Raw genomic sequence first — 17,760 nt, forward strand, 5'->3', positions numbered from 1 at the left:
ACTCAAGAGTTAAGAACACTTGTTCCTGAAGAGAGCCCATGTTTGGTTTCCGGCACCCCCATGGCCACTCATAACCATCTGTAATTCTAGTTTCAGGTTCCCCATGTCCTCTTTTAAACTCCGAGGCACAGGCATACATGTAGTGCACATACAAAAATGCATACAAAACACACTTACTCATGAAATGTGTAAATCTTATAATTTGTTCATTTATTTGAAAATGAACAAGATAAAAAAATTTAAAGAGAAGCCAAAACACCTTTGGCTGGGGCAATAGGAACAATGCCTAGAGGTCATTTCAGAAATTGGCCAGATCATTCACAGGCTCCAGAGTCTAAAACTGTAAACTCACTTGAAATTTTCCCCTTGAGAGGAAATAACTACCAGGGTACTTTGCTTGCATATATCCATCTAGGAAAATCTTTTTCCAGGTTCAAATACCCAGGCGGTCTCTGGGCTACTTCAGCCATGGTCCAAGTGAGTCTATGTACTACTCAAGCTGGTGGCTAATCTTGATAAATTTTCCACATGTTACTTAATATGCAGAGTTATGGGGTCAAGGAGGGAGGTTTCCACTAAGATTTTTGAGGGAGGCTTAGGAGCTAAGACCATATTGTACAGGGTCAAAGTCCCTATGACAAATCCCTCAGAGGGTGATGTACTAAGCTTTGAGGGTAAAGTTTAGGCTTCAGTGGCAACCCCAGGTGCTGGAGATGCCAAGAATGTAGAATGTTTGCTGTGGGGACAATAAGGGCAATAAATTGAGCCATCCCAAGAAAGAAGCTGTGTGGACTACCAATGGCAAGACCATAAAGACACAGCTGTGCCAGGACATTGAGGCTCATCAGGGTGTCACATGACTTGATCAGCAGACATAAGGCTATAGGATTTAATGTTTGCCCTGCTAAGTTTCAGTCTTACCTTGGTCCCATCTCTCCTTGCTGTGCCCCATTCCTCCCTTTTAGAATAGGAATATTTACATTATGCCACATACTTGGGAGGTATGTAACTTGTTTTCTTATTTTTTATAGGGGTTCAACAACCAGGAGACTACGGACTTAAATGTTTGAACTGTTAAGACTTTGAGACTCTTGGGCATGAACGGAATGCATTTTTGCATTTTGAGAGAGTCACACGTCTTTTAGAGGCCACTTGTATGACAGTATGGCTTGGATATGAAGTGAGACCTTGGTTATTAACTGCTGACTCTATTTTGGGAGGTGGTGGAATCTGATGAAGTACTCTGGGAAAGTAGGTCAGTGAGGTAGGTTGTTGGGAATATATATCCTTATCCTTGTCCTGTCACACTCTGGTTCCTTCTGCCGCGGTGGGAGTAGCCATTCTCTCACACACCCCGACACTGTGATGCACAACACAAGTGTGAGGGAGCAAGTAACACTCCCACATCCACACTCCCCACTCAGGTAGTTTTCTTTAATGTGCTTTACCGCTCAGTTTTATGACAAAAGGACAGGACTGGAGCAGATTATTCTGACATTTTCTAGGTCTTTGAGCTGCCCGTGAAACCAAGAGTTAACTACTCCACACTTATTCGATCCGCCTGTGAGGTTCAGAATGATTTCCCCAGGTCTGTGGTCATCAGTGAGTTCAGATTCTCCAGTAGAAGCAGGCTCCATCATCACTTAGGAACTGAACAGTGACTTGGGGCACAGTTGATGGGGACCTGGCATCTGCCTCTCTTCTCTGCTTTGTTGATGCTCTTGAGAGCATCTGCTGAGGACATTCGTGAGCACATGGTGACCACAAGGAAGGATGGAGGGAAGGTCACACACCCTCAAACTGAGCCCAGGTCAGCCCCCCCCCCATGTTGTTTCTGTCAGACACTTGGGTACGGTGACACAAAAGCAATTAATCCAGCACCTGATGCCTGCTGGGATTCTGTCTGAAAAAACTTGATCTTGTTTCTATAGCATGCAGGCCTTGCTCATACCCAGATCTCTCAGTGGTCTGCTTTGAAATCTAACCTTACAGGATGTTTTAGGCTCTCTATTGCTGTGAAGACACACCATGACCACGGCAAATCTTACAAAGAAACGTTTAATTGAGGAGGCTCAATTACAGCTTCAGAGCTTCAGTCCATTGTCATGATGACGGGAAGCATGGCAGCATGCAGGCAGATGTGGTGTTGAGTAGCTGAGAGTCTTATATCTTGCAAGCAACAGGAAGTCAACTGATTGTCACACTGAGTGAAGTTTAGAAAAGAGAACTCAAATCTGGCCTCCACAGTGACACACTTCCTTCAACAAGGCCACACCTACTCCAGCAAGGCCACACCTCCTCATAGTGCCACTCCCTGTGAGACTATGGGGACCAATTACATTCAAACTGCTCCACAGAGCCTGAGGCTTCTCCAATCTTCCATTCAGGATCTGCTTTGTCAAGCAAGATATTGGCTAGCCATGGAAAGCCTACAGCTGCAGGAAGGAGTCTCTGTGTTTGTGGATGCATTTTTTTAGATCGGATGAGATAGGGAAAGCTCACATTGGTAACTTCAAAAAGGTTTTGTTGTTATTGTTGTGCTGCTGCTGTTGTTTTGAGATAGGTTGCTTACAGATACTCTGTAACCCAGGCTGGCCTGGAACTCATTGTGCAATGGGGCTGGCTTCAGACTTGCAGCATCCTCCCACCACAGCCTGCAAGCCCTAGGATTACAGGCACGAGTCACTACAGCAGGACAAGCAGATTTGCCATGCCTTGTTTCTAAGGAGTCAGCAGACAGAAATGGGATGGTTTGGGTTTGTCTCTAAGGAAAAATGATTCTCAGGTGGAAGGGGAACTCCCTGAAGTCAGAAGGTAAAGTCGGGGTAGAGCCTGTGAGACTCTAAAGCTGAAAGTTCGTCATCAAAGTTCCATGTTGGAACCACCATGCACAACAAAGGAACGTGGAGGACAGAGCTTTGGATGACAGAGCCACAGTGGGCCCTGGTGCCCTGCATACCGTAACCCAGGACTGTGCAGACAGCAGTGCATGGTATGAGCAGAATGAGGCAGCACCAAGGAAAGCTCCCTTCAGATATCCCTGCCAAGAGCCAGGCCACATGGAGCCACCTCCTGAGCACACACTCAGGTCTCAGCAGCATCTGATTGAATCCTAAGGCAGCAATGTGCCTCTGCAAGGGCCATATAGCTCATCCGCATCTACAGAAGCAAGCAGATGTCATGGGCCACTCCCTCAGGAGGATAAAGCAAGAGCTGTGGTTCCTCTTCTCCCGCTCAGGCTGGGAACAAAGGATTTTGCAAGGTGAAGCTCAAAACACACAGAAACGCCACCCCCAGCTCCATGCACGTCCTCCCTTTAAAGGGTTCAACAAATATGTGTCTTTGTTAAGATCTCCACTGATGTGATAAACACCACAACCAACAAACTTGGGGAGAAGAGGTTTATTGCATGTTACAACTCTCAGGTCACCCTCCATCACTATGGGAAGCCAGGGCAGGAACTAAAGACTGGAACCTGGAGGCAGGTTCCTTGCTGAAGCAGAGTACCGCTTACTGGCTTGCTCTCTCCATAGCTTGCTCAGCCTGCTCTCTTTTACATCCCAGGGCCACCATCCCAGGAGTGGCATTAATCAAGTGAGTCATTAATCAAGATAATGTCCCACAGGCTTGCCTACAGGTCACTCTGATGGGGACGTTCTCTCAGTTGATGTTCTGCTTCTCAGGTGGTTCTAGCTTGTGTGTCAGGTTGACAAGGGGCCAATTATTCTGGTTAGTTTTTTGTTGACTTGACAATCGCTACAGTCATCATGGAAGAGGAACCTCACTTGAGAAAATGCCTCCATTAGATTGTCAGTAGAATTTTTTCCCTACTGCCCCCAAGAGGCATTTTCTTGGCTAATGATTTGATATTGAAGAGTCCAACACACTGTGGGTGATGCCACCCCACGGTAGGTAGTCTTGGGTGGTGAAAGAAAACGGGCTGAACAAGGCAGGAGAAGAAGCAGCATTCTCCATGGGTTTGCTTCTATACCTGCCTCTATACTCCTGCCTTGGCTTCCCAGCTACATAACCTGTAAACCCAGCAACCCCTCTCCTCCCTTGGTTGCCTTTGGTCATGGTGTTCACAACAGCAGTAGAAGCCTAATAAGACAGTGAGCTCTTGTGAGTGAGATGAAGGCAAGCAAGCATCCACTAGTACTAAAAGCCCAGTTAATGAAGAAATGTAGTAACTTTTCACATAATTCACATTTCCCAAATATCACCATTTGGGTTTAACAGTACACAAACAGGTCCAGCCTTCTTTTCTCTCCCCTTCTCCTACCCAGCTGGTGCCCTAATGCTTGCTCCCCAGCATCCCCCATCCTCCCTCCATCTTCTTTCTTTTCTCCCCACATGTCTTCTGACTCCTGGAGTAGCAGGCTTCTTCCCTTGGAAGTGCCGTCCATTGTGCCACACCATCTTTTTAAAGAATTCTGTGTCCATCTTCATCTCTCAGAGGATGGAGTCTAACCCTGGCTCCGGCCCTGGCCCTGGAATGGCTAGGATCCCAATGCCACAGAGCCAAGCTGCTGGTGAACAGTGACATTTTCTTTGGATTTGCAATGTCCTAAGAAGTCTGTGTTATCACCTTTATTGTTCTGGAGGGACAATAATTTAAGAGCACTATTTACATGTTTTTGATAACAACAACAATAATAGCAAGGTCAGCAATGATAACCCAGCCCCTTTTTCCATTGTAGAAACTTCCAGCCATTCGCCCTATCAACCCCTGAGAATAGTCTTTGCTCTCTCAACTTTTCCCTTCTGGGACATGACCTGGCTTTCTGTGTCTAATCTCCAAGATCCTGGGGCTGGTACATCACACAGACATTTTTTTTTCCCTAATTACTTCAGGCTATGGGAGGTTTTTCTGCCAAGACAATGACATTTGTGTTCTTTCCCACCCTGCTGGAGGAAGAAACATTTCAGGGGTCACCACACCTAAACATCCTGGGTGTGTCCAGAAAAATCTCAGCACTGACAAGAGACAGAGGAGAAACTAACTGCAGCTCTACTGAACTCCTCGAGGCAGCTTTCAAAATTAGAGTAGCCAACATGGACCTGGTCTTGAGCTCCTGAAGTACAAAGCCTTTGATGAGATGGGTGTTGATATGGATGGTGACTGACTGAGGGACTGTATGATGGATGAAGTAATGGCTGTTATAGGATACGGACCTCATCACCCTGTGAGATCATATGACGCAGTGGAAAACCTGCTCTCCAGAGCCAGCTTAGGGGTGGGATGGGGCTAGCCTGAGCCTCACTGTGAACTTGAGCTGCCTAGGAGACACACTTCTGGGTATGTCTTTGATGGTGTTTCCAGTGAGACTTAAATGAGAAGGGAAATCTACCCGAATGTAGGTGACACCATTCATTCCCACGAGCCAGGGTCTCAGACTGAATACAATAGGGAAAAGAGGAAAACCATTTGAGTGCCAGCATTCCTCATTCTGTACTTCCCAATCCAGGAAGATATGAGGAGCGCTAGCCTCAGGTCCCCGTCTCCTGATTCTGCCGTATCTTCTCCACCGTGATGAACTTAAATTATGAGACAAAGTCCTTTTTCTCATAAGTTGCTTCTTGTCACACCAACAAGAGCAGAAGCTGGTACCACACTGGTGTGGGTTCAACATGTTTGCATAAACAAGTTGCTCTGAAGACTGACATTTCTGAAGATTGGTAAATTTAACTTATGTTTTTGAAGGATGCAGAGTCTATGAGTATTGTGCTGGCATCTAGTGAGGCTCTTGTTGCATCACAACAAAGTAGAGGCCATCAGATGTCAATTCAGGGTGAATATGCTAGCTCAAGTTTTCCTTTCTGGGCTTATGAAGTCAGTATCACCATCATGCTCCACACTTATGACTTTTTAGTTCTATTCTCCTTCCAACACAATTAACACACATTTGATCAAGTTTCTGATGTGTGACCCTTTAGGGTACATATTCAAGTCATAGTAAAGGAGACAGATATTGTTGGGTTTGGGCTTGTTCAGTGAAAATTCTGACTCAGGGCTGGAGAGATGACTCAGCAGTTAAGAGCACTAACTGCTCTTTCAGAGGACCAGGGTTCAGTTCCCCAGTACCCACATGGCAGCTTATAACTATCTGTAACTCCAGTTCCAGGGAATCTGACACCCTCACACAGACATACGTATAGACAAAATACCAATGCACATGAAACAAAAATAAATTATATGTTTAAAATACATATTTAAAAAGAAAGTTCTGATTCAAGAAAATCTAAGGCAGGGAACCAAGATTCTTTGTGTCTAACAAGCTCTGAGAATAGCAAGTCTCTGGTCCATGACCACACATTGAATAGTGGGTATCATGTGGTCTCTAGTGTCCCTGACCTAATGATTAATGCTTCTAAACACTACAGTGTAAGCAGCTTATTTTCCACTCAGCAGCTGACTCCCTGTAACAGGTGAGTCCAGTCCCTAGGTGCTGTGAGTTTGAAGAGAATGTCTCTGATGGGCTAAGATGTTTTCTTGGCACTATTTGGGTAGGTTTAGGAGGTGTGGTCTTTCTGGAGGAAGTATGCCAGGCTTTTGAGGTTTAAACATGTGCTATTCATTCCCAGTTTGCTTTCTGTGTGGTTCAAGATGTGAACACTCAGCTTCGGCTCCAGCTGCCGTGTCTGCTGCTGGCTGCCATGCTTTGCCTCCAGGATGATCTCTTATTCCTCTGGAACCTTAAGTTCAATAAATCTGTCCCTCTTAAGTTGCCTTGAACATGGTGTTTTAGCACAGCAATAGAAAAATAGCTAGTACAGGTGGCTACCCATGACACTCGGAGTTGAATCTGGCATTTTCCCACAAAGTTCTATAGAGCTTCAATTCTCTGACTCCCCAACTCTCTGACCTTGTGTTCTATCACCTCCCTTTGCTTATGTCCTTCAGCTACCTCAACCTCTCTGCCCCTGCCCCCCAGAAGAGCTTAAACATTGAGGCCCCTGCCTTCCCCTCTACCGGGTACCCCCTCCATACCTACACAGTATGTTAGCTGCATTCAAATAGCATCTTACCCTAGACACCTCTCCTAATCACCCAATAAAATTTCTATCAGCCTTTAGCTCCATTGACTTTTGACAGATTTCCAGCTCTCTTTAACCCCTTGTCCAGCCTGGTCTTGAACTCCTGGCCTCAGATGATCCTTTTGCCTCAGCTTTCCATTTAGCTTGAATACTGGAGCATACCACTATACCCAGTTAATTCTTTCTTAATTGTTTTTATTTTGTAATTTCTGGTATTGCTCAAACTGAAGTCATAGCACATGCTAGGCAGGTGCTCTACCCTGAGCTACATGCCCAGACTTTAGGGGTTTTGCTGTTGTTGCTGCTGTTGTTTTGAGACAGTCTTTTTATGTAGCCCAGTCTAGTTTTGAACTCACAATCTTGTCATCTTTTCTTCCTGAATGACACTGTTATTTGTTTTATTTATGTGTATGTACTCATATTTGCATGGAGATCAAAGGACCACTTAGAGGAGTTAATTCTCTTCTTCTGCCATGTAGGTCCCAAGGACTGGATTCAGGTTGCCAGGCTTAGAGGCAGATTCCATTACCCATTGAACCATCTTGCCAACCTTGCTTCTTAATTTTTTATAGCAAATGGCACCATCCAGATTACTTGTAGAATTGCACAGTTACCAATTATGCTACTTAATTGATGTCACATTCATGTTAAAAGAAATGGAAAACGACATTGAAAGAACCTGTTCGAGTGGAGAAGATTCCAGCTTCTGCCTGGAATGTGAACTTCAGCCACCTCTCTTATTACCTACAGGCATCTAGACTAACTCACTTTAGTAGCAGGACAAGTTCATCATCCCCAGACACTTGAGTTTCATGTCAAGAGGTTATTTATATCTCCTCTGATGGACATTTTCTTTCTGTCAGTCCTTAACCTAGAGGCTCCCATCTTTTCTACCTTCCTCATAACACTGAACTAAAGCTACAAACCCTATCTCCTGAGCTGCAGCTTGTAAAACCATGGATAAATCTCTTCTTTCCTGTTTTGCATTTGGATTAATCATTTATTTCTATTATTGTGCCTTAAAAAAAACTTACTTATTGTGTGTGTATGTGTGTGGTCTGCATATGTTAATGTGTACTATGTGCATGCAGGTGTCCCAGAGGTCAGAAGAGGGTATGAGATTCCCTGGAACTGGAGTTACAGATGGTTGTGAGTCTCTTAATGTAGGTGCTGAGAACTGAGCACAGGTCATCCACAAGAGCTCTTCACTGTTAGAGGCACTTTTGTGTTTCCTTTTTAAAAATTATATTGTTTAGTTGGAAAGCTGGAAGCTCTGCTCTAGCCTTACTCTACTACCCCATCCCAAACTCCACCCAGATGTTCTCTTGGGAACTGAGCCCCAACCCTCCCATTCCAAACCCCACCCTTCAGGAAGCCTGCAGAGGATTAGTTGCCCCCCACAGCTGTTCAAGAACATGTCTACAAGGTTTTTAAGACCTAATTGCTAGACCTGCCACATGAACTCTCTCCTGCATTCCTGAGAGTCATCCTGGGGTTGCTTTGCTCTGTTTACTAAACCTGGATTTATTGATTTGGCTTATTGTATCGGTGAAGAACCGGCCCAAACTGGGGATTTAAAAAAAATACTTATCATATATATCCATGTAGTTCTTGCCCCACTAGAACAGAAAAACTACAATAGTAAGAATCTTGTCTATTTTTCTCGTTAATCTTTCTGTAAATATGTTTATCTTATTGGTTGATGAATAAAGCACTGTTGGCAAATAGGTAGGCAACATAGGTAGGACTAGGAGACAAGGAGGATTCTGAGAGATGTAGTAGAGAGGAGTCAAGATGTAGGACGTGAGAGAAGAGGTCTGGACCCTGTATCCAGTAAGATAAGACCATGTGGAAACATTTAGATTGATAGAAATAGTTAATAGTTAAGACACAGCTAGCCAATAAGAAGCTCTATCCACTGGCCAACAGCTTTATAACTAACAGAGTTTCTGTGTGTTATTTTGGGACTGACAAGGCACTGGGACCAGGCTGGTGGGAAAGTGCATGTAACATCTTTCCATATAACTAAATACTGTTCCACCACTGTATGTTAAATGAGTAGAGAATAGAAAAAGGAAGGTATAGATAAACTATTTTTAAAATAGGGTTTGTCTTTCAACCTGATCTAGTACAATGGCTCCTACAAAGAAGAATAGTAAAAAGAGCCACTGTCCAGTGGGGTAGTGATACATTCATAAGTGTGGCTGTCCAGTGGGCTTCAAGACACATGCCTGAGAGATCAAAGGCATTGGGCAATTTGCTATGAGAGAGATAGGGACTCAGACACATGTGCCGATACCAGGCTTGACAAAGCTGTCTACACCAAAGGAAGGGGTGTCTCCTATTCCTATGATGAGTGGTTGTCCAGGAAGCACAGAGAAGATGAGGAGTCACCAACATGCACTACACTTCAGTCACTACACCCTCCTTTCCATGTTTAAGTATCTGGTTTCTGGATATGACCGATGGCTCAGGCCATTCAATGCAGATGAGTGCTGACCACTGAGTGTTGGATAAAGTTGTAAAGCTGAAACAACAAAACCAACCAACCGAACAAGCAGAGAGAAAGGGGAAGCCAGGCTCTATGCCTGATCTGACCCATATGTACCTTGTCTGTTTGCAAGAAAAGCTGTGCACCTGAGACTCCTAGACTGCCAGAGAGAAAGTTCTGAAAAAAAGCTAGGTCACATTTTCCACTTATGGACCCTTTTCACCCAAGAAATTTTTATACAACACCTGGCCTATAGATTTACAAATAAAATGTTTACTGATAATAAATCGTAAATAATTTACCTAAAAACTATTTTTGATATACCTATAATTTTACCATTTACTGAGGACAACAGAGATTTTTATATTCATGAGTTGAATGTGTTTGTTTACTTTTATAGAATTAAATCTCAGCTGAATTCAAGACATACAAAATCTTCAACCTTTTCTGTAAATGGTATTTTGTTTTTGTAGTTGTCAATATTGGGACATCTATTTTACATAAATATGTAGCACACATTAGCAAACGTATGTTTAGGTCATTCTAGAGTCTCTGTCTTGTTCCCTAGCCAAAATTCATTTAATCATCTTTGCTTAGGATCTTATGTCAGTGACTCAAATAGCAACATTTATGGCTTGTTTTTTAAAGACAGTTTCTCTGTGTAGCTCAGGCTGTACTGGAACTTGCTATGTAAACCAACCAACCCATCTGCTTCTGGAGTGCTGGGAATAAAAACAAGTGAGTTCCACATCCAGCATTCAAATAGCAAGTCTTAATGTCAAACGTTCTATCACAACAAAAGTCCTAAGATACACTGACTTTATACTTATATGCTGAGTTTGTTGTCCTAATTTGGTTTCTACTGCTATAATAAACACTATGATCAAATCAACTATAGAAGAGTTTATTACAACTTATAGCTCACAGTCCATCATGAAGGGAAGTCTGGGCAGACAGTCAAGGTAAGAACCGGGTGGCAGGAACTGAGGCAGAGGCCATACAGCAACACTGCTTACTGGCTAGCTCCTCATATCTTATTTGGCCTGCTTCCCTATATAGCCCAGGACTGACCCGGGTGGCACTTCCCACAGTGAGCGAGGCTCTCCCACATCAATTATTAATCAAGAAAATAACCCCCCCACACACACACACACACTTGCCTGTGAGTCAGTCTAATGGAAGCAATTCCTTAGTTAAAGTTTCCTCTTCCCAAATAATTCTAGCTTGTGTCAAGTTGACCAACTAACCAGCACAGATCTTCTTCCTAATTAAACCACTATATTTCAAAGGGAACAGAAAATTGTGCACTCACAATTAAAACACTGCAATTCAAAGCACACAGGAGTCTCAGAACTGAGCTGAGAGCTCAGGCAGTGTCTGTTAGTGTGTCATGGCATTGGTGGCGTGTGCAGTGTGGCATGCGTTGGTTGTGTGCTCAGAACCAGGGCCACAAAAGCTATGGGTTAGGTGTTCACCTCAGCCGTGGGGGCAGGTTCTATGCTTACAGCTCATTTGACTTTCCTTTGCAGCCACTGTCACCTGAGAGGTATAGCTTCCCCTGATAAGGGGGACCAGCTCATCATCTTTCTGATCACCAAATCAACTCCCCTTGCTTGAGCCTAGGGCCACCATTACCTACTGATGGTCATGTGGCTTCCCCTGGCCTTCTATTTCAGTCTGCTCTGAATGAGTCAGCTTTCGGAGCCCCATTAACCTTGAAGCACTAACAGGATCCAATTTCCGAACCTTCAAGGTTGAACTCTGGACCTGGGTGCTTTTACATCAAGCTGTAGTGTTCTTAGAGCTGGTAAGGGGTCCTTTCCAGGCATTTCAGTGTTTCGTCAAGATTTACCATTCTTCTAGACACAACAATGTCACTTAAAGGAGATAGATGAACAAATATGTAAGGTCATATGTATAAAGGCGTTCACCACAGCCATTGTATCTTCTTCATCTTTTCACTCCAAGGCAGTAACCTCACAGGCTGTCCTCAGGATTGGGTGAATTCCAGAGCCTCTCCATCTCCAACTCCGGCAGCACTGAAGGGAACTGAATCTCTTACTAGAACTGTAGGGGAAAGGGTTAGTGATCCCAGTTGGTTTGGTAATCTGTCAGGCACAGAAGTGAGTGACATGTTGACTTTAGGCAGTAACCAAATGATTAGACAGCCATGCCTCTTGCTGGGGGCACAATCGCAGGCTGCCTGGATGACTCAATCCTGGATTTGGGGCTGGTCCCATCCTCTCTTGCTCTTTCAGGGGGTAGAACCGTAAAGGCAAGCTTGCAAGCAGACTTGAAAATTGCACAAGGTCAAGAGAGGAGCCACACAGACACAAGCTTGCAGCCTTAACCTGGGGTACGGCAGCTGTACAGTACTCCATTTGTTCCCCTTTCCTGTAGGGGAAGATAGACCTTCCCACTACCCATTCATTCTCCATGGTGTCCTATTGCGGTAAATAAGGGTCAGGATAAACAAATAGGCCGAATAGATGTTTATTCAGGGAGAAATAACTTACAACCTAGACAGATGAACACCAGGAAATTCAACCCGATCCTCTCCTGTCCGAGTCACGCCAGAAAGAGAGCGCCTTCCTGGCCCCCTCCGACCTCCTTCCTCAGGTCACCTCCGCCCATCGCTCCACCCCCCCAATGGGCGTGGTCAGTGCTACAGAAGGACTACCTCACTACAATTCCCCTTTTAGTCTAAAGAAAAGATTTAGGCTTAATACAAAACTATATACAAAACAGTGAATAACAAGTGTGCTCTAAGAAAAGGAAAATCGAGAACAAAATGACCTACATATCTAGTCCTAGGGTGAGGGCATAATGGAGTTTACAATAGAGTTGTCCTAAGCTGGAAAACGTAAGTCTAGTACCTAATATATCTAACTAGGAAGAGAGAATAATAGTTGTGATAGTTTAATCTTCAACCTCATCAAGACCTGAGAAGGAAAATAACAATACTAGAGTAGACAGGAAATGCGGATGGACAACTTCCAAAACGGTGCAGCAAGGACAGAAACAGCAAGCCACCTGAACAGTCACCCTAGGTCTCACAGCGACGTTGGTACACCCAGATTTGGCTAAGGCCAAGAGAACTTGACAGACCACAACAACAGCAGGGAAATAGAATGGCTGTCTTACCCTGACTTGGCAAGGTCAAGCAGTCTTCTATATTTGTCTCCTGCAAGCACATAGGACTGCATGTCCAAATCAGTGGTCAAGGTGGGGGCAATTCTATGCCCAACAGGCCATTAGCTGAGGCGAGATTGAACTCCAGCAGGAGCAACAACAGTGTCCAACATATTTTCGGGAAAATGCACGGTGCTGTCAGGAGCAACAGTGTCTCATGTCAAAGGAGTACTAATATTAAAACATTTAAATGCCATGTTCTGCATGTCTATGAAGGATTGAAGATTAAGCATCTATATCTGACTAATCTCATAGGTACAGGAAATGTGAGTGAAGATAATCTATAATACTCGGGAACTTAGCTAAAAAGACTGATTAAAACTTTCCTGAGTAAAGCAGGAACAAATACTTAAACAATATAACTATTTACATATACCTACATGTAAATCCCTAAAATAGAGGTAGAGTATAAGTGTCAAGACAAGAGGTAGAACTATAAAGGGCAGCAAGATAAATATCCCAAATTGTATCAATATACAAAATGTCTTGAACACAAGAAAAGTATACATACATAGAATATGGTAAAAAATAATGTGCATAAATATTATAAGTGGAAACATTTAACACAATATAACAAAATATAAACTTAATTTTACATAGCTTACCACATAGGAATGCATAACAATGTAAGCTGTAAAATACTATCTCATTCAAACTCAAATTCTCAAGGAAATAGGCTAATCTACTTATATCCCATCTAAACCATACCTTTACCCACCATTCCCTATTCCTGTCTAAAAGATAAACCCGAGTGTAAGCATCACCCAATCCCAAATAACTAAAACCAACCCAAAGACGATGACTATTATCCCAAATTTCCAAGGGTAGGGAAAGGGGGCGTAGTCATATTAAGATTACTTCCTGCTGAAATGGGACGATGATTGCTCCAATGGATCCTGTAGGAAGAAAATTTTTAGCAACCAAATTTCTCAACAGAACTGGCTGTGACATATGTAGTTAGTCACTGTGTGGCAGAAAATTCTTGACTGTAGTTCTATTTGAAACTGGCCAGGGTGTAATAAAAAGGTGCACCATTACAGCTAGCTAGTCATGAGTTGTCTCGAGCAAAACAGTCTCAAACCGGTTTTAGGGTGATGTTTGTAGTTCCGATGCATCAGGTTGAGTCAAGTGGAAATGATGATGTGGGGCCCCATCTTCTTTCCGGAAAGTTCAAAGACTGCTGTTAGGAATCGTTATTATTCCTTGTGGAAAAGTTACACATCAATATTAAAGTAAAATTTTCAAGTTTTAAGGTATGCATTAGGGAAAGACAACAATAAGCATTAAAAGTATGTGAGAAAATTAGGATTTCAGAGAGAAAATTGCATAAGATATGAGTCCCCAGATTTTGTTTCTTCTGCCTTACACCAATTGGCTTCTTGATTTAAGGCAGAAACCATGAATTTAATCTTAACAACATGCTTGAATTTAGAGAAGGAAAGCCAAATCCAACTCCAAAGCCAGCATTGGTTTACAAAATTTGGGACTTCAGGAATACTAGATAATAGAGAGAAATAGATTTCTATATAGAAATAGTTTACTACAATTAATTTTTTTTTTTTTTTTTTTTTTACCATATATCAGATTCTGCTTCCTTAAGTGATTGTTTCTGAAAAGCTGTCTTCTCTTCTGTAGGCACCTACATGTTCAGTGTCTTTTGGCTGTTTGATGATAGGTTTTCTCTGTTTTCCTGTAAAAACAAGAACAGAACACTTCCCCTACCTTTGAGAGGCCTCCGCACACCTCATAGGACCTAGTTTGTTGGATGACTTGTCATTTCTCTTCATTAAGATGCTTCTCTTGTTCAACTCGGATCTTGATTAACTTAGATGGTATCCATAGTTTTTCTTCTCCTGTAGATACAAATGCAAAACCCCTACCCCAACGTAACACATATCCTGCTTTCCATTCTGAGGTCAGTACATCCTTGAAATACACTGGCTGATTTAGTTCAGAAGTTTTTTCTATTGTCCAGTGTCTTTCTGCAGCTGTTTTTCCTTTTTCATCAGCATTAAGAAAGTTTAATGTTAATAAAGCATTATGTAATCTGTGTTTGGGTGTTTTGGTTCCTCCTGCCTGTTTATGGAGCATTTCTTTTAAAGTACGATTGGATCTCTCAACCACTGCTTGTCCTGTAGGATTGTGTGGTATACCAGTTATGTGCTTTATCTTGTAATACTCAAAAAACTGTTTCAATTTGCTGGAGACATATGCTGGAGCATTGTCAGTTTTTATTTGTGCAGGTATGCCCATAATGGCCATTACCTCTAAAAGGTGCGTTATAACAGAATCAGCCTTTTCAGAGCTCAGAGCAGTAGCCCACTGAAACCCTGAAAATGTATCTATAGTGTGATGTACATATTTTAATTTTCCAAATTCTGCAAAATGAAACACATCCATTTGCCATATTTCATTCCTATTTATACCTTTAGGGTTACTGCCTGGTGGTAAAGGAGTTTGGTTATAGAATGAGCAAGTAGGACATTTCCTTACTATTTCCTTGGCTTGTTCCCAAGTGATAGAAAAATCCTTTTTAAACCTTTGCTGTTCACGTGGTGTTTCTTATGAAACTCTGAGGCTTCTAGCACACTTCCTATCAATAAACGATCAATTTCATCATTGCCTTGTGCTAGAGGACCTGGCAGACCCGTATGGGATCTGATGTGTGTTATATATATAGGATGAGTCCTCTTTCTGATAGTATCTTGTAACTGTATAAACAATGAAGTTAATTCTGTATTGTCAGGAATAAATTCTGCAGTCTCAATGTGTAAAACGACTCTCTCTGCGTATTGAGAGTCAGTAACTATATTGAGGGGTTCTTTAAAATCCATAAGTACCATGAGAATGGCATACAATTCTGCCTTTTGTACAGAATTGTAAGGGCTTTGAACCACTTTACTAATATTTCCTGATTTATATCCTGCCTTACCTGATTTATTTGCTGGAGTGGTGGCCAGTACTGCCTCCCAGCTAAGAGCGGGACTACCCCGGCCCAAGATTAGCAGGGTCAGCTTGCCCTGGGTCAGATGACTTCCATGGTGGCTCTTCCTATTTCAAGAGTTGATTCTTAAGACGCCAAATGCTATCTCTGATTCAAAACTATTTATAAGAATCATTTCCTCCATGATGAGCTGGAACTTCTACTAAGCACTCATGTGTTTAGATGACATCATCCGCAAGATTTATGTGAAATGACTCCTTCCCTTGATCTTATCAGGGGGTTCAGTACTTGAGTTCCTTATGGTGCTTTGTGTTTAAATCATATCTGAAGAAACTGCCATTTGTCAAAGTTTAATTGTTTCCATTATCCTTCCCCCTGTCCCTGGGGAACTTTCCAGATAATACTAGACAGGTTTGTTAATGAGTCAAACAAAGAACATGGAACATGTGTGCAAGTTGCACATTCAAGGCTGGCTCTTGCACATTTTAGCTGTGTTGCTTTGAGCAGGTGTGTGCGTGCGTGCGTGTATGTGTGTGTTTGTGATTTAATTTCTGTATAACTGTTAGGGAGTTTACTGAGTCAGACCCTCAGATAGGGACTTTCCCCTTTAGGGAAATTTCACCTCTGCTTGTAAGACCCTTAACCGACTGGATGATCTGGCAAGCCATTTTGCCGAAAGTCTGCCAAAGAGGGCCTTCATTCCACCAGATAAAGAATCTTCAGAGCCACTTAGACTCAAGTTTGATCAAATAGCTGGTGAATGTAGCTCAGCTGAGTCAAAGCACAGAAAATATCATTTCACCCCTGGGATGCCTTAGAAGTGTGTGATCACTCATCTTTATGTATATCATTTCTTGTTATTATTTATTCTAAGGCCTGGTAGAAGTGTGCTGTTATGTACCAAGTTTGTTTAGAAATGTCCACATTCTGTGTCCAGAATGGAACCCCTGCTATCTGGAGACAGAGAGAAGGCTACAGAAAACTTGGGTCCACTTACAAAATAGAGACAGAAGCATCAGGAGAGCCCAGCCTTGCTGCCACCTTCATCTTGGATATGCTTGCTTTCTTAATCTGTGAGAAGATAGCTTTCTGGTACCTAAGTAACAAAAACAGAGGGGAAGAGGAGGGGGAGGGGAGGAGAGGGAGGGAGTGTCACTCATTCAGAAGTCAATGTACTTAGCAGAGATGAAGAAGCCAGGAGGAAGAGGTGTGAGGAAGAGCAGATGCTATGATCTGATTGTGCTGCCCACAACTCATATGCTGAACTTGTCACCTCCGGCTGGCTATGAAGGCCCATGCGTGTAATCTCAGCACTTGGGAGCCTGAGGTGGGAACATTGCTGTGAACTCTAGGAATGAGATCCTGACTCAAAAATGAAGACGAAGTAAGAGGGGGAAGAAGAAAGAGAAGAAAGGAAAGGTGTGGGGCTCGGAAGGGTGGTTCCCTCTGTAACATCAGGAGGCAGAGGTAGAAAGATCGGTGCAAGCTTCAGGTCAGGCTACACAGTGAAACCCGGTCTCAAAACCACAAAAAAATGATGTACATGCGTATTAGTGCTGCCCATGAGGCCAGAAGAAGGCATTGGGTCCCTGAAGCTGGATTTACATATGGTGAGCTATCTGATTTGGGGCTGGGACCTGAGCCCAGGTCTTCTGCAAGTGTCCCAAGTTCTTTTAACCACTAGGCCATCTGCAATAATAATTTTTTAAAAACCATATATAAATAAATAATCAACAGAGGTGTAAAAAAAAGTCATATGAAGCTGAGTGGGAAGTTAAGGCAGAGACTTAGTGATGAACACATGGAGGCTAGGACGTAGAAAGATCCCAGAAGACGGGAGCAACACAGGGACAAGATCTCTTCAAACAGCCCTGGCCGGCCTGGAACCCACTATAGATCCCAGGATAAATCCTGGGTGAGGCTGGGACAGGATCTCTCTGTACAGCCCTGGCCAGCCTGGAACTCACTGTGTAAGTCCGATTGGCTTAGAACTCACAGAGACCATCAGCCTCTGCCTCCTGAGTACTGGGGTTCAAGGTCTGAGCCACCATGCCTGGCTCATAGAAATTAACACAGTGTCCCCAGGTCTTTACCT

Source organism: Phodopus roborovskii, unplaced genomic scaffold (assembly GCF_943737965.1).
Source record: "Phodopus roborovskii unplaced genomic scaffold, PHOROB, whole genome shotgun sequence".
NCBI classification, from domain to species: domain Eukaryota; kingdom Metazoa; phylum Chordata; class Mammalia; order Rodentia; family Cricetidae; genus Phodopus; species Phodopus roborovskii.